Raw genomic sequence first — 18,980 nt, forward strand, 5'->3', positions numbered from 1 at the left:
CAAAAGCTCTGGAAAACTATAATCTCTACTGAAAAGTCTCTTCCTCACAGAAATATTCTTTAGTTTCCTTTGTTCTCCTCCTTCCTTGATGGGCTGGTTGCTGCTTGTCTCCAGAAATGAATAGGCTGGGCTGTAGTGAGTGTTGTAAAGTCAGGGATGTGAGTCAAGAGACAGACAGAGGTGCTTGTTCGGAGTCATTCCTCCAGTTACTTCACTGAAAGTGAGAAATCAATTTCTTATTGAAGAAAAATGTTTGCATTTTAACTTAATTGCTCTTACACTCACACCATAAAGTACGTGAATGCTACTGGGAACACAGAGAACTGGGATGAAACACCACAGTTACTGTGAAAGTCATTCTAGAAATTCCTTCTGCAAGTTGTCAAAAAACCCCACATTTTGTGTTCTTGGCTCTGTCAAAATATTGGGAAGTCATAAGAACTAAAATTTGATTCTGCTTGATAACTAGACAGGAGCAGGAGGGAGTACTTTCCACCATCTTGCCATCAATGACAAACAACATATGTCCTTTAGAAAAGACTCTGCAGTATTGGATCATCTAAAAGTAAATAAAAAAGCATATCATATATCATCTTGAATATACAATGATATATAGTACACTCATAAACTCCAGCTTTGTCAACCTGTTGACATATTGTTTTTTGACCAACAAAAGCAGGTCTGAATTATCCCTATCTGCTTTTATTATTCTCATCCTGGATGAGGAGATTGAGTATACCCTCAGTAAATTCATGCATGACACAATTTTGCGTGAGACAGTCAATTTTCTGGAGGGTAGGAAGGTTCTGCTGAGGGATCTGGACAGGCTGGAGACATGGACTGAGACCAGTGGCATGAGGTTCAACAAGGCCAAGTACGGGGTCCCATACTTTGACTACAGCAGGCCCATGCAGCACTACTGTGGCGAGGAGTAGGGGGGAAGAGTTCCTGGAACTCTGCCCAGTGGAAAAGGACCTTGGGGGTGCTGGTCAGCAGCTGAACATGAGCCAGAGTGTGTCCAGGTGACCGAAAAAACCAATGTCATCCAAGCTTGTATCAAGAATATTGTGGCTAACAGGATTAGGGGAGTGGTTCTTTCGCTGTACTCAGCACTGGTGAGGTCACACCTCGGGTGCTGTGTCCAGCTCTGGGCTCCTCACTGCAGGAAGGACACTGAGGGGCTGGAGTGAGTCCAGAGAAGGGCAGCAGAGCTGGTGAAGGGTCTGAAGCACAAGCCTTACAAGGAGAAGCTGAGGAAGTTGAGGATGTTTAGCCTGGAGAAAATAAGGCTCAGAGGTGACCTTACTGCTCTCTACAATTTACCTCAGCTGGGGGTTGGTCTCTTCTCTCAGATAAGCTGTGACAGGATGAGAGAACACAGCCTCAAGCTGCATCTGGGGAGGTTCAGGCTTGACATCAGCAGAATTGCTTCACAGAAAGGGTTGTTAAACATTGGAATGGGCTGCCTAGAAAGCTGGTACAGTCACCATCCCTGGAGGTGTTAAAGAAGCTATTGGACATGTCACTCAGTGTCATGGCCTAGTTGACATGGTGGTGTTTGGTCAAGGATCAGAATGCAATGATCTCAGAGGTCTTTTCCAACTGTGATTCTCTATTTTTCCATTTGTCTCTAGATAAAATTAAGCTATTAACACTATCTGAAGTCCCAGACCTTCACTGTTTAGTTTTGGCGGATTTTGTTGTGATGGGGCTTTTTTAGGATTGTGTGCTATTTCCTGAGGGCATCAAACTACATTCACACACTTCACAAAGTGGTGACATCACAAACCGTGATTTGTGATCAATCCCCAAATTCTCTACACTTTTACAGTATACTTCTGTAGTATCTTCCTTGTTACACACCATTTAGGTCCAAGGTAAAAATTCAGATACTTGTTACTCTCTGATATGCTGTGAATGTTTTAGCAGAATTAGGAACTGAAAAATCAGGAAATGCTATCTGCTCTGAGGAGTGGTACACCAGCAGTGTCAATATACGACTGAATACATTTGTAAAAGTGCTGCACTTTTTTTTTCTGTTTCTGTTAAATATTTAAAATGCTTATGCTGTCAAAATTATATTTAGAAGACGATCTACTAGGGTAGTAAATAGAGAGCAAATCCTTCAAGGACAAAGGATCATTGTTGCTGGTAGACTGATGCAAGGTGGGATTTTGGCTGTGGACACCACTAGATGTGAATGAGTGTTTTTTAAACTAATGCTGTAGAGAAAGGGTGTCATTACTGCTATGATATCTGTTGTATCATAACAGTCCTGGGACTGGAAGATGTTCTGTGTTTTATTTAATGCATATGAATTATTCTTCAACTGAATTTTGGAATGCGTATTTGTAAATATTTTTGCATATGTGTGATGGCCCATTGACACCTCATTACCTATCCATCCATCCGTGGATAAAACTCTTAAAACATAATCATACAAATCAAGGAGGAAGGGGATAAAAAGGGAAGCTGGATTGATTAATCTGGTGTCAGAGTTTAAGAGCAAATAACAAAGTCCTGCTACATTAAAAATGCTTTGGGAAAGATTTATGGCATTTACTTTTAAAGACTGGAATATTAACAACTCTAAAGGCAAAGGAAAGGTTATCACTGACAGTAATGGTGCTTTTACAGAGTCAGAAGATTAAAGTTATATTTCCCCTACAAAGAAATCCATTTTTCTTTGGGAAAAAAGGGTTCACACAGGGCTATGTTGTTGAACACAACCACTCATGCTTTATTCAGCCCTGGATGAAGAAAAGTTTGGAAGAGATGGAGCTGGTGTCCAAGAATGCAAAGGTGGGACAGAAATTTACTGTGCATCTCTGTGTGTTCTCTCTGACACAGGAACCTGATATACTCTGCAGGTCCATTGCTTGGAAGTGCTGGGAAGAGCTGAGACCCTGATTCTGGGATTAGAGTCTGGAAGTGGGCAAAGCAAGACCTGATTTCACAAACTGGATGAGAATGGCTGTCAAGGTTACTGATACTGAGTGGAAGCTATGTAAGAATGTGGGAGGAGACTGTCGGTATGAGATGTGGCATGAGAACAGACCTTATTTCAAAGACTTACTAGAAAATGGCTTGGCAGAGAACATAAAGGCAAGATTAGGAGAAAGGTTTGATAACATAAAAGGACCCAGTCCGATAGCATTATGGAAAACAAAGAGAAGGAAGATATGTGGTGAAATGTAAGTCTCTGTAAGGGTTGAAGCCTTTGTATTTGGAGTATAGGAAGTAGAAAATAAATTGTATCAAATTGTAGGAATTTGAAAGTAGGCACTTACCTTCAGCAAATAATCTTTATCGTTTTGGCCTTACCCCTTCTATTAAGCAAGAGTATCTTGGTGGCACTTACTTGATTAGATAGTCTTAGGAACAGCTGTAAAAACTAAATGACGTTGTTTCTGAGAAACCTTTCTTCCCTGATTTACAGGTCAATATTCCCATATTTTATGTGTCCTGAGTGGCCAATTTCACCCATGGCAGGTGCACCTGCTCTAGCAGGGATCAAGGCCCTCCAGTGAGTGCCTTGTGTCTGACCTCAGCCATGTGCTATTTGGCTTCAGCCTTCTAACACTGACCATCCCTGGCTGAAGTGACCATATCTGACCACAGATCAGACTCAGTGAGGGTATGAAGGGAGACTCTCCAGAAGGGGTCTGTTGAGTCCATTCTGCCCAGAGCAGAGGATCTGAAGGGGGTCTGCAGTTGGGGTCTCTCCCCTTGGATGGGATTGGGCCCAAGGTAACTCCTCAAGCCTGAGAGCTCTTGCCTGATTTGGCTTATGATTGCACATTCTGGGTTATCCTTCTAAAACCTCATGAATTCTTAAATCATTCAGGTACTACCAATTACATTTGACATCAGAAACTGATATTCAAATGCAGACAGAGTTTTATTTACTTTAATTGATTTATCTGGTTTAACTGGTTTAGAAAGTAAACCTCATTTGAATATGTTATTTCTCTCAATTTTATAAGCTTCCCTGACATAACTTGCAAGTCTATGCAGAAAGAACTATGTATCTGGAAAGTGTGAAAACTTGCAATAAGCAGTGCAGGATGTTCTGCATTCAGCATCTGAAAATCAACTAATATCATTGTCATCATCCAAGCTTGGATCCAGAGAAAATAAGAGAAAGACATTAATCTGAAGAAAATAAGGGGTAAGAGACTTCATATTACATATTTGCTTACCAATTCTTTCAGCCTTAACACTTGTTTATCTGTAAGACAAGATAATCAATAAGAGATAATAAGAGAGCAGATATAAAAACATTCATATCCAAACTACCCTCTTTCCTCCACCCTTACAGGTACTGGGGAAAACACAATAATCGTATTTCTTTGTCTGATGAGACAGACAGACGGCCTGTTTTTGTTTTGCTGCAAATATTCCTGATGTTTTGTTCCTAGCTCTTAGGAACTACAATTAAAATGTTCCAAAACTAATTGGCCTTTGCCTCAAGTTCAGACTAGCAGTTTTTTTGCCCACATGATTTCACTCAGCAAAACCATTACACAGTTGCGAAAACAATAATAGCGTTAAAACTGTAACCTCAAATTAGGTCTACTGGGAACTGATCATGTTTAACAGTCATGTGAAAAATGAAATGCTGATTAAGTACAGCGAACTATTTAGAAAATCACTCAGAAAATATTAATCAAAACCTTTCATGTAAGGCAAAAGAAAATACCACAAACTATGCTAGAATATGCAGGAAAATTAGCATGAATTGTTTCCTTATCATTCTAGAGTAGTCAAATTTTATCACATTAGTGATCTGAAAAGAGAAAGACTTAGACATCTGTTATGAAAGAACTCAATAAAATTTGTAATGGAAACCTGCAGGACAAACTAATCAGTCAGTGAGTAACCAAGATCAAAATACAAGTCAGTCTTGATAAGGACAAGATACTGCAAAAGAAAAAAAGTTTAATCCTTTCTTTCCTCTCAAGGAGGCTTGCAAATTGAGCTGTGGCTGATAATGTTTTCTGGAAAGAAAATAACAATTAAACTATATACACATGAGGAAGGATGTCTGTCATGCACTGTTATGTATCTGGCTACATTGATTTGTCTTGTTTTGAAAGAACATAGCAGCCCAAAGAAGTTACGGAATAGTCACTGATGATTTGCACTCTTAGGACCAAATTCAGGTGAACTTTGTTTTGACATCAATTGATCATCAAGAATTCATTTTAGACTTATCTCTTTATGGAATAATCTCATCATGAATCTCTGGCATGTCTTTAGCTTTATTCTGTTTATTCAACATTTACATCTCTGTGTATCAATTCCAAATGACTTTTTCCATCTAAGACAAAATCCAGTTTTGTCATGTACATCCACCTTAGTTCTACCAAGTTCTTAATTTGCTATGATGCCAAGCAAGGGTTTAAAACCACAATTAAAAACTCCCCTAGAATAAAACACCTTGTTGGCACTGTTCTTCTATTTATGTTTATAGATGGTGTGAATATATATTAAAATCAGTTGATTAACTGGCCTGTATTCACTAGAAGTTTAATGCATAAAGATAGTTTTTTTAGTACTTGTATATTGACTACCTGTGTTATCTAAAGTACTCAGCTTTGGGATTAATAATCTTTTGGGACATCTCCAAAAGGAGGCATGAAAATGATCCTATGATATAAAAATGTGAGATAAAATGCAAACGTGAGCATAAACACATAATTCAATTATTTAAATATCTTCCTATTTTAAGAGATTTAATTTTGAGATATTATTTTAGAGATTTTAAACATCTTCCTGTTTTAAGAGATTTAGAGAACTGAGCAAGTATGTAATAAACAAATCTAGGCATGAAATGTGCAGAGTCTTTGCCATGTACCAATTTTATCTATTGCAAACTTTTTTTTGCTTCTTTCATTTGGGACTGAATTTCTTCAGTGGAAGGGTCATCATATACAGCCAGTAGACAGGAGGATGAAGCATATACATTACAATTAATAAGGTCCTTAGAGAATGCAGACTTTCTAAACTCAGCTAATACAACTTTACTGTGTCAAATCAGCTTCACTATGGAATGGAAAATTATAAAATGACTTGTTTTAAAGTGATCCCTCAATATATAAATTTTATTGATGTAGCAATTAGAGTAGCCACACCCACACATTTTACTCTTTCATCTACTGGCATCTTCTTTTTACTCCACCTCCTTCCATCCCCTTTGGTAAAATGGCATTCCCATGTGTTGACAGGCATCTCTCTGGCTGGCAGGACCAGTGGCCCCTTCCATCTTACCCTGAAATACAGCAGAATAAATAATCCCTGACTACCACATACACCAAAGTCATTACCATGGGAAATGTCATAACCTCTCAGGCTTTTATGTGGCAGGTTTGCCATTTTTTAAACCTGTCATTGTCGTGTGATCACAAAGTGCCCTCTGACTGGCTGATTGTTTCCTTTGGGCATGAAAATGCTGTTATATAAAGACATTTACCTTTACATTTTTTTCCTCTATTTATAGAAAGAGTGTACAAACAATAATAAATATTGGCTTTAATCTATTTATATATTATATATCTAAAGATCAAAAAAAATCAAATATATATCCACAAGTGTATAGGCATATAATTTTTGGATTAAAGCTCCACTTTATTTGGAGCTAATGAAACTGTTAATTAACTTTAAATGAAAATATTATCTAATTAAATAAAAATATAAAGCAAGTATCAAGGCTACTTTACAAGGCTACTGAATCACCCCCAGCTTCTTTAGAGCGGACAGAGTTCACAGAGATGTGGGACCATGAGCCAGTTACAACAGGCATACAGTTAGTGCCTTTCTGATGGGATCAGCTGCTGTCAGAGCCAGGAACTGAAGGACAAGTTGACCTGTCTGGCATGATGGGGCTGGCCAGCTCTGACTGCAAGTTTAAGTCTGGAAGGAGAGATGAGATCAACAGTATGCCCTCAGAACCCAGGGAAAACCCATCCCATTTGGCTGTGGTGTCCCTCAAGGCAGAGCAGCATCAGTGGGTATCTTTGGCAGCACAAGAGGAGTAGCTGTCATGGTCTAGGAGAGCAAATGGATTGTGGCCAGTATCGGCAGTGATGCCGTGCAGGCGTTCAGGGCAAAGTGACCTCAGCAAGGGAGTCTTTCCCTGACCAGGCTGAACAGTTATTATCCTCTTCTCATATCTAAGATGCTTCAGTCCATCATCTCTTTGGCCCTGTGCTGGACTTTCTCCAGTAATTCCATATTTTCCTTGCGCTGGGGTGCACAAAACTGGATGCAGCAGTCCACATGTGGTCTGACTAGGGATTAGACAGGAGGGATAAACCAGATGGCAATGTTCTTCCTAATCCAGCCCAGGATATCCTTGACTGAAGAGGATATTAATTATGTTTACAAGTAATATGACCTAGTGATGAAGTGAAATTGGAATGAGCTTCAAGATTGATGCAGGACATATTTAGAATTCACAATGGTTTTCACCAGTTGGAGAAATGATCTGAAAAATATTAGGAATAAAGGCTACAAGGATGAATGAAAGGATTCATGTTTAGGGGGAAACAAGTGTAGAAAGAGCTACAGGAGACCGGTGAAAGAGAAAAGAGTGCTTATAGGAGATGACAAGCTGAACAAAAGTCAACAATATCACACACTTACAAAAAGAGATCCTGGGATATGTGAAGAATACCAAGAGAAGTATAAAGAGAAGTTTCAGTTACACAAAAGATAAAATTATCTTACCATTCTTCTCAATTTTTAGAGGTCAGAGAACAGAATGACTTTTTTATTCACCACATTTGGAAAGCACAAGGACTTAGAGGGACCAAAGGAGAACTTCTAGAAGTCAGTAAGAAGAACTTACTCCTGTCAAGACTGGCTTGAACTCCTGGATTGTATCCTGAGTTCACTGACCAGAGAAAAAACAACCTATCACTTTTTCCTGCCTTCCTCTTGCAAGACCTTCATCCCATCCCAATGAAAAAGTCTATCAGTCTTGAGAAGTATAGGAAAAAAACAGAAATAATGACCAATGAACATGGCTTAAAAGCAACTGTATAGTCTAAGAAATATGATGGAAGAGAGAAATAATGGCAGTCTTCAAGTTTATAAATCTCTCATAGAGAGAGTGGGATCTGTTATTTGGAATCCTGTTGGACAGGATGGGGAGATTAAATTGCATTAGGAAAATTCAACTTGAATATTATGGAAACTTTCCAGATACGTAATGGTCTGATTAGTGCTAACTTTTATGGTCTGGGGAGTTGGGGAGGTTCTTAAGAGATTTTTAAGAGATGTTTTGATACATGTTTGAGAGGGCTAACATGGGATAGTGGATCCTGCTTGTGTCAGAGAAACATCTTTTCTCTCCAACCTTTTCTTCACAATGTCATTTTCTGTAGCTCTCTTACAGCATAACAAAAAATAAATGCTTCAAGGATTTTCTTTTGGAAAGGGTAGAGTTTGGGATAGGCACATTGATTTGTGAGATCAAAACAATGCCTCAATATTCAAATGAAATTCAAAGTAAGAAATACTTTAGAATTCATGGTCTTTCTTTCTTTGTTTCTTTTGTTTATTTTGTTTATTTTATTTGTTTGTTTTTGGTTTTTGTTGTTCTTTTTTTCACTTGAGCAACCAATGACATATCTTTGACTTTTGGCTAGTACAAAAGAAGAGAAATATGCTCCTACAGACACAATTTCCTATGCCAGCTCCTCTGGATTTTGAGTTTACAAGGATTATATTATGTCAGCAAACTCAGACACATGTTAAGAAGTGACATTAATCATATATAAAAAGAAATTTTCACTGAGACCTGCTAGCTCAATAAAAAACATCACTGAAATATGTATAAGGACATTCATTTTAGCATAGGAAGCACAGAAAGTACAGTCAACATAGAAAAATTTGTTCAAGAACATTTCCTTAGCCAGAGCTTCTGTTAAAAAAGGTGGAGTGATCTTTCCTAAACCAGTCTGGAATGGCAGGATGAGAATGCCAGTTCTGCTGGAGAAGATGATCAGTCTCTGGCCTCTTGCATGTTGGCTAAGGTTTAATTTGGACTTCCTGTTACCACAAAAAAAGGGCAAAACAGCACATCTTTTCCTTTCATAAGTAATTCCTGCAGATAAGGTAAAGGATTTTGTATATTTTTGAAGACTGGAGATTTTACAGCCTATTTCTACAGCTTCCTGATGACAATATGAACTATTTATCCTTAATGAGTTTCAGGGCTTAGGGGGAGATCCCAAGAGGCAACATAGGTGCCTTCAGCTAAGGTTTTGCAAAGCAAAAAACTGTATTTCTTTCTCTGCATAAAGTGAAACAAATCATACCACTTGCTCACTCTTCTTATATAGTCAGTGGGAGATATAATTTCCTCCAAAGGTGAGCCACAGGTTTTAACACGCAGCACAGAATGCCACTAACAAAAGCAGAGCTTGGGAGTTCTCAGCTTCTTTCTCCCTCTTCAGAGGAAAGTTTGAGTAATGTGTTCCCTGGGAGCCAGAATCACTTCCTGCAACTCCCCTTGATTCTGGGCCCCTGAGCCCCTGTGTGTGGCCTGGCTGTGCTGTCACACCACACCAGGCTGAGCATCCCTCTTAACGGGCTGGGTCCAGCTTGTAGGGAGCGACTGTGGACTCTGGACTGGAACTAGAGGGCACTTCTAAATGGCCCTGACATTCAAGTAACTTTTCAAAGCCTTACTAAAAAGATGAGGGAGTAAAAATGCACCTCACATTTCTTTCCCACAGATAAATGCAACAAGTGTGCTTGTAAATGAGTAACAACATGTTGCCCTGAGAATCAGGCCTTTCGATATTGTTTTCATAATTTCTAGCCACTTTCTTAGGAAAGTAACTATAAACATAGATGTTTATACATTCCATTAAAGATATGCCTTTTGATGAGCATCTCTCACAGCCAGTGTGGTTAGGAATGTGGTAAACTGACTATCCAATCCCTGGTCATGCTTGAAAACCTATAAATACTGAAAGAACAAAACAAACTTCCTTCTTCTTTCATCACACTTCAAGCTGTGTCTGTGTGAATCATTTTGTGTCCAACAGTGACAACAACATCCACAACAAAATACAAGAGTTTGTTATTACTGTAGCAGGATGTGAATTTTTTTAATGAACACTTAAGTAGAGAGAAAGGAAAGAAAGATTTTGATGTGTCTGCAATTAGGGGGTGTTGTTCCAGGTATTCAGTAGCAAAAGAGATGACTCTCTAACCCCATGTAAGGTATTATTTATGCTTATACTTGGAAAGTGACCCTCCCATTAAAACTGGAATTAGATAAATCATATGACTGAAACTCACACTGATTATATTTTATTGACTGGAAGGGTATCTAGCAAGTTTGTTACTTAAGTTTACTGCAATTCAAGCCATTAAAGACAAGTGCTAAAAATGTAAACTAGTTTCCATGTTTTAAATAAATATTTTTATAAATATTGTGAAATAAAAGCCGGAATTAATGGTATTTTTTTCAATAGCTAATATTTAATTGTTTATCAACAACTGAAAGTGTCATCCATTTTTGCATATCTCAAAACTTAAAATTTTGAGTTTATAACTGACCTTACATTAATCTACTTGTGTTGCTCTGTCTTACAGAAGCAAGCTGTTTTGTCTACATTTTTCTTATTCCAGCAGATGATAATGTAAGATAAGACAGTTGGTTATACAAGAATCTTGTTTTTAAAAATTCTGCTAAGTAGAGCCAACTGTTTTTGAGGTCAAGATGGAAGAAGAATCTGTTTGTACTTTTTCATTTATCAGTCTCTTACAGCTATTTCCACAAGCAATAATGTATGCTAATAGGATATTAAAAATAAATGCAAGATACTTAGGATTGCATAATAATGTTTTCTATGCTAAACTCTAAACTAAACAATTCCTTAATTTGTTCTGTTCTCTGCAGATGTTCCCAGTGATTTAAATATGATGGCTGGAAGCACAGAAGACAGCATGAAGCAAGCAAGTAAACTAGTCTAGTGGTAAGATAACTAGTTCTTGGTCCAGTTCTGGAGGTGAGGAGTTCCATAGGAAGACCACATACCTCAGATGTTCTCAAGAGTGGTGGGTCTAGGGTTACATAGAGTAGATTTTCTGCTATATTTTACAGTTTTCTTAAAGACTTTTATTTATCAGAATTGCCTTGAAAACTTTACGGTGTCAGTTGTTTCATTCCATGGTCAGAATGAAACAAGGCAGCTCCATCTGGCTGTTTCAGCTTCTACTAAAAGACTTTGGGAGGGCTAAGAAAAGCCTTAGGGATCAAAATTACCAACTTGTGAGCAGAAAAAAAAAAAAAAAGCAAAATACAGGGGAGAAGGAATTGAATCCACAAATAGCTGAGGACAAAAGAGATCACAACAACTGAGATGACCTTAAGAACACATATCTGTAGATATGCAAAGGGTTAAGTGGAAACTGGTGTAGTGACAATGAAATTATATCTGCAACACTTCTTTAATGCTAGGAAAAACTTAAGCTACAGCCACATCATTTCTCAATTAAAGGGTTGAAGAAATTAATCACTTTGCATTTCTGTTTTTAAAGGAGAAATATATGCTTACTTTAAGTTTTATAAATGACTTGTGATTTTTCTTTCATTTTTTTTTTTTTTTTTTTAAATTAAAAGTAGCTTCCATTTTGGAACAAATCATCATTTCAAACTGGAAGAGAATCCAGATTATTTTCATTGAACTAAGACCTTTTTATGCAACAGAAATTTCTCAGAAGTGAGAAAAAGAAGTATGTTTTTATATAATACTGGTTTGACCAAATATACAGTTAATTTCTTCAAGCATAAATAATACTGTGGGGTTTTTTTTTTTCTGTTTCTGTACTTTCGTGTTTTCCTATGAAACATGGAGGACATCAGTTTCTGACTAAGTATCTTGGATTCCTTATGAGGATATATGCATGAATAGTTTGGTTGGATTTTCCCTCAAAACTCAGTGGATGAGGCTGTAGTTGTTTAACTTAGAGTTATTCCAATTATTTTTAAACTAGAGTTGCTTTGCTGGTGAAATTTGGTGAAAATGTAACAATTTTGGTGAATATTTAACAACTACAAAGAGTTATGAATAGTCAATATGAATAGTACCAAGATTCCTTTTTGATTAGACCTGAGAAGTGCTGGCTGTAAAGAAACCTTTTTGATGTGACACTATTTTTAGGTGCAGTTCACTCTTCAAGACTGTTGGTTAACACTCAGTGTTGTGTTGAAACTGGGCTAGTACAGCATTTCTCTTCTCCTCAAATGTGTACTAGGTACAAGGAAATTTACCCACTTTCCCATTAACTGTTTGTCAGATTCCTTCGTGCAACAAGTTTTATTTCTGTTTTATTGTCCTGAATTGGCACACAAAGTTTTAAGCACTCCACAGTGGTCATTACATTAAAATCCTTCATCAATATCGACCTTATTATCAGATAAAAATAATGCAGAGGTTAAAATTGAAGTGTGTGGGATTTCCTGCCATTTTTTCACTTTGCTAAGGTGAGTTTCCTTCCAGCTGCACTTGGCAGTCATAATAAGCATTGTTCATAGCTGGTACCTTGGTCTTTCTTGGCTAGGCTATGTAATTTTCTAATTAAATCTCTATTCTGCTTTGTATTTCCAGACTCAATGTTCAGGATGAAATTCCAGATTTCAGTGCTATTACTATTATTTCTAGCCATGGTAGATGTTCCTGTACCTGACATATGAAGATTGGTTTCCTTAGGAAGAATTCACTGAGACAAAGAAACAGAGTTTGAAGGATCCCAGGAGGTTGGCAACATGCATATAAAGCTTCATACTTAATTGCTGCATTATGCTATGATGATAGAATTAAGCCTTCTTTACAGAAGATTTTTCCCTGGTTTCAATTAGCGCCTAGATTATCTAAAGGAAAATATTAAACAAGAAGAGGCCTTTATGGTATACTGTATAATTTTACTGAGAACTGAATTAATTTAAGTATAATTAGTGACAGCTGAAAACCATGCAAAACATTGTGTACTTGAATCTCATTGTGGCAAAAAAAATTTGCAGGAGATTTCCTGTTCCTAGAGCCTGTAAGGACTGGAATATTACTAATTTTTTTCAATAATACTACAGTACTTTGGAATTTGCTTTCAAAAAACTAGATAGATAGAAAATTTGTATAGTTGTCCATCCTTCCAAAACCTTGCTGTTTTTGATAACAATTTGGAAGATTAAACTAGTTTAATTGCATGAGATGATAGCTAACTAGTATGAAAATTCTACATACCTATAGTTACAGCTCTTCAGTCTTTCCTTAAATCATCTTGATTTATCTTTGAATCTTAGCAGTGCAAATGAGAGTGATATGAACAGAGGTTAGTTTATTCTGTGGAAGTTAAATGCACAGAAGTTGATATGAATCTTACAGATGCATTTTTTTTAAAGTTATGCAACTTTCCTAATAAACTCAGTGTTTAAAATTCATTTTTTCTGAATCTAGACTGATTGACTCAGCCATGTCGTGTGGGAAGAGAATTCTATGCACCAACACATTGTGGAGGAATAACCTGTTATTGTATTACTCTATTCTATTCAAGAATGGTTTGTGGAAATTACCTGGTATAATAAAATGGAAGAAAATGAGAATAGGGGAGAAAGTTCAGCAAAGACATTTCCACTCAAAAGCTTTCAGCTTTTGGTGCTCAGTCAGAGCAATGCAGAACTAGAGTTGGGTCTTAAGCTCCCCTTGAACTTTATCTGACAGAGTGATCCTCAGAAACCTCCTCTCCAATAAATTCCTAGGCTATGTTGAGGTGAAATGCAGAGGGAAAGGGTGACTTTTGGCCACCTCACATGGAGCCACACAGGAGAGATAGATGGACTTGACACAGGTCTTCCATCTGAATCCTCAGCTCTGAACCTTCCCTTGGAGTGCAATGCCAAAGGAAAGGGATGATTATCCAGAATGTCATGCAGGTCTGTGGTATGAAAAAATACCCTTCTTGAAAGACAGTTTTGAAGTTGTGTCCGTCACATTAGAAGGCAGCAGGCACACTGAACTTTGGGTCTTGTTTGCTAACTTCATTGTTTTCAGAGACTGGTAATTTTGCTTTGTACTTTCTTGGGATGTGGTCTAAATATGTACTCCCACCAGTTCAAAAACCCTTCTCTGTTTCCAATATCTGTGTAACTTCCATGCATTTATTTACAGAAATTTAGACATTTAAAGGGTTTAGCAAATAGGCAGCTGGTCTGAAACTGTCAATGGCACTGAACTGAGACACTTGGACAGAGAATAAAATGCCTAAGTCCAAGGCAGTTTGTCTGAACTCTTTTATTACTTAATTTTCAAAATTTCTGTCACAGTTCATTGCAAAAGAAGAAGCTTTGTGTAGAAAAACCAACCCAAAGCAAACAAACCTCAAACAAAAAGTCAGGCTTGATTAGCTTTCCACTTCAAGATCATTCTATAAACCTGACACATTATTGTGTGGGTTTTTTTCCCTCCTCTGACTCAAAAAGAGAGACAGAAACTTAGGAAATAACAAGCTCACAGAGATTTTTTTATTGTCAAGGAACACATAAGACTCAAAGTGAGATAAGAATTGAACAAACAATTGTCATTTCCTAGAGCAACTTTTGTCACAATTAGTAAAACAGAGAAAATAGAAGATTGAAATACAAGATTAAAGAAAATATTTGAACAGTTCTGATACATGTCAAAATTACTGTTACAATTAAATAGAAAAAAAAAATAATCACAGTTTAATCCAAACAAACACAGCAGCAAATCTATAGGTTGTAGTGTTAGAGAACTCTTTCTGTTAGAACCAGAGAATGTGCTGAGTTGGAAGGGACCCACAAGGTCCTGGCCTTGCACAGGACAGTCCCCAAGAGTCACACCATGTGCCTGATGAGAGCATTGTGCAAATGCTTATTGAATTCTGGGAAGCCCATTCCAGTGCCCAGCCATCCTCTGGGTGAAGAACCTTTCCTGATATCCAGCCTAAACCCACCCTGACACAACTTCAGGCCATTCCCTTGGTCCTGTCACTGTCACCAGAGAGAAGAGCTCAGTGCCTGCCCCTCCTCTTCCCCTCATGAGGAAGCTGTAACTGCAGTGAGGTCTCCCCTCAGCCTCCTCCAGGCTGAACAGACCTGGTGCCCTCAGCTGCTCCTCATGCAGCTTCCCCTCAAGGCCCTTCACCATCTTTGTGCCCTCCTTTGGACACTCTCTAATGGTTTAATGTCTTTCTCACACTGTGGCACCCAAAACTGCCCTCAGCACTCGAGGTGAGGCTGCCCCAGAGCAGAAGGGACAATCCCCTCCCTTTACACTGCCTATTGCCATTAATATATTTGAAAAAAATTTTATTGTCCCCCACGTTTCTGGCCAGCTTCAACTCCAGCTTTGGGACTCATAAATTGTCCCCCTTCAGAGATAAGCAACATCTCTGTATTCTTCCTTTGTCACCTGATGTTGCTTGCACTGGCTATACACCTTCCTTTTTTCATTTATTTCCAAGAAAAGATTCCTGTTTAGCCAAGCCGGCCTTCTGTCTCACCTGATTGACTTCCAACAGCTGGGAATTTCCTGTTCCTCTGCCCATAAGAAGTGATGTTTGAAAAGTGACCAGCACTGCAAAAACATTTTCCCAGAGGACTTTACTTACTAACTCCCTGAGAAACCTGTCATCTGCTTTCCTCTTGTGTAGAGTTGAGATTTTGCTTGCAGTTTTCCTCCTGTCAACAGAGATTTTGAACTTGATTGCTTTGTGATCACTGTGCCCAGGATGGCCACCATTCTCCACTTTGCTCACAAGATCCTGTCTGTTGACAAGCAGTAAATCAAATCAAGATTAAGCAGGTCAAGGCAAGGTATTCTTATTTCTGTGGAAATTCACAAATCCAAACTGTGTCTAACACTATACCAGCATACTCAGTACAGGACTGATTTAAAAACAAGTTTTGGATTTGTTTCCTCCTGGCAGAATACTTATAATTCAAGACAATGCTGTTATTTCTGTTACATTTAATGTAGCAGACTTTCTCTTGAAAATACTCAGAAATTAAAAAATTTACTTGTATAATTGCAGTTGAAATTGGTACAAAAATGTTGTGCCATGACTGGCAAATACATGATAAAAAGAGTCCATCACACAAAACCAAGCATAGGTAAGATCTCAACTGGTGGCACTCTGGTGACAGCAGTGTCTTGGTGTTCTATTGTAGCCAGAATTATCCTTGGTGTTTGGAAATGGCTTTGTGAAATTATGGTATTTATATTTAAAGCAGTTTTCTGGACTGGTATTTGAATATTGAGTAACACAAGTACACACAAACATAATTTATTGAGAGATACTCTATGTGAATTTCAAGATAAATCAAGAATGCACCTACCTAAGTTAATTCAACTTAGATGTAAATGTGTGTGGATACACTTATTTGGCTAGAGTAAAACCTGGGGGGTATTTTAGCATTTTAAAAACAGCTTTTACAGAACTGTCATTACTATATGGATTTTTAAATACATAAGCTGCAGAAAGGATTGGGCAAAAACATTAACACTGCGAGTTTTATTTCAAGGGGGTTTTTTTTGTTTTTTTTTGTTTTGTTTTGTTTTGTTTTGTTTTTTCCTTCTTTTCTTCCCAGTGGGATTTCCCTAGGAAAAAAAGAAGAATCAGAAAACTTGAAATGAGCTCTTTGCACTCATTTAGGGAGAGTTAATCAATATTTACATTCACAGGTATACATCTGATATTGTGATTATAGAACTTTGATATTTTTACTTAGTTTTCATAAGCTGTACCCTAAACCAGACACAAATATGAAACCTTTCACAGATATTATACTTTAGCTTACGTTATTGTCTCATAAAATCTGTGGATAACAAATATTTTGCTCATTCTATTTGATTTGGTTTCAAAAGATTTTTGTTTTCCTACTCCCCCTAGGTTTGGATTGTAATCCATGTAATCCACAAAGACTGCATTTTGTGTCTATGCTGATGTCAAAAGCAAGAAATTAATATAAAACCCTCTGTCAAAATCACCAAGTTTCACCTAATCTTGCAAAAAAATCCAGAGATTTTTCATGGTGTCCATTCAAAACCACAAATCAGGACAGCTTTCCTCAGTACTATGTTTCATAATACAAGAATGCTTGTGAAGTTCAGAAAAACTTTCGAAGAACTTGGGCTAAGTTTTGAATTTTAACAGAATTAAAAACCAGATGTTTCACATGATTTAGAGTTTTACACTGAAAGCTTTGCCCAGCTCTTATTCACAGCTAAATGAGACAACATTCACTAAGACAACAGTATTTTATAAAGACTTTTTTCCCATTTCTCTTAACAAGATGGACTTTGAAGAATCTTTATGAGAAAATTGATTTTTCTGAGCCCCTAAAATGAAGAAAAAATGACAGAGGTTGACTGGTCTCATGTAATCCCAGTTTTATGACACTGTGAATGCACAGTATGTTGAAAGACAAATAGAAGATTGCAGTAGTGATATATCCTGGTATCCAGTAGTTTGCAAAAGACTGACCTCCTACCTAACTCCAGGCTGACCACATTCCATTTCACCTTCTACTATTTTATCATCTGAGCTGCTCATTTTCTCTCCTTTCAAAAGTGTGATTTACAAATACTCTTGCCACATTCAGCTTATGTAACTTTACATGTGGCTTCCTAAATAGAACAAAAGGCAATTTTAATGTAGCTGGCACACATTCTTTGAACATTGCTAAGGTCTTACTACACCAAACATTCACAGACAACTGTTGGCACTACTAACTCATAACACCTCCCACAATACAAGCTGCAATATGGTGAGTTCCTTAATATATCCTGTGGATTGTGTTGTGTTAAGGGAAAACACTCCTTAAAATATTTTTCCAAAGACATATCTCACAATGTTGAAGCACAACTCACTCTTTCTCGAGTGTTTGTGGGGTGGAATGAGTTGAGAATTTCTCTATTTTATATGTAGGCTTAGGTACTCTAGATCGAAAAATGCAAACCCCACGTATTTTATAGTTACTTTGAAGTTCAGTTTTCACGTGTTGCCATTTATTTTTGTCCAGTCTCCCCCAGAATTTGCCATCTAGGCTCTGAAAATCTACTTCCTACAGAATCAATCCAAAGAACAAAATTAGGGGAAAAAGAAAGATCTGTAGAGGCAGCAATGTTTCAGTGATAGGAAAAGGAACTTTAAGGTCACGTTCTTGATGCTGGGCATGGTAGCTGTAGATATACACCGCAAGAGTGTTCATAGAGCTTTTAAAATGAGGATTCTGAGGCAGGCTACAAGGGAAAAGGGTGTGGGGAGAAAATGGAAAGTTCTCTGATATTTTTAGGAGAGTAAGTGTAACTTAACTCCTTGAAACTGAGAGTTAGATAAGACTATCTCCAAAATGATTCTGACACCTTGAGATTCTAGATAACTAAAAGAAATTTTAAAAATAATTAAAGAACACCATGAATCTCAAAGAAACTACAGCAGCCTGCTAATCCATGCCTTTTAAGATACCAAAAACAGGCATATACCTAAGAGGAAAAATACAGGTTCAGTTGGAAACAGAGGAACTTAGAAGGGCTTATCAGGTGGCATATAGCTACTTGTTTACAAACCAGCATATGAAAATTAAATGACAAAATAAGTAATGAGAGTTAAAGGAACGTTAATACTGAAACAATACAATTGGTTCTTTTAGCATTTAACATCTGTGCACTTGTACTTGAATGACAGGCAACTGTTAGGTAAGTCCCATTTTGAATACGCTGATCCTTCCACTGCAAAGACAGATAAAAATAAGAAGCTGTCCCATGGAAAAAATAAAGGCAAAAAAATATTTTACAGCATTGCCCAAGTTACTTTAATAGTTATGAAAGGTACACAGAACGCCCATGATCTCATAGTAAAAATATATGTTTTTTACACTGGGCAATGGAGTTACATAAAAAACATCTGCCAGCCAAGCTCTGTCTACTAGACACTTA

The 18,980-nt window shown here is 37.4% G+C and overlaps 1 long non-coding RNA gene across 1 annotated transcript; it reads left to right on the forward strand.

The window, feature by feature from the left end:
* Positions 1–3,995: 3,995 nt before the first annotated feature.
* Positions 3,996–13,215, forward strand: LOC111926074 (uncharacterized). Its single transcript, XR_002862652.2, has 3 exons — positions 3,996–4,171; positions 10,922–10,997; positions 12,633–13,215. It is a non-coding gene; the product is annotated as an uncharacterized LOC111926074 (long non-coding RNA).
* Positions 13,216–18,980: the final 5,765 nt, after the last annotated feature.

The sequence above is a fragment of the Cyanistes caeruleus genome, chromosome 2 (assembly GCF_971803275.1).
Source record: "Cyanistes caeruleus chromosome 2, bCyaCae1.hap1.1, whole genome shotgun sequence".
In the NCBI taxonomy this organism is placed as follows: domain Eukaryota; kingdom Metazoa; phylum Chordata; class Aves; order Passeriformes; family Paridae; genus Cyanistes; species Cyanistes caeruleus.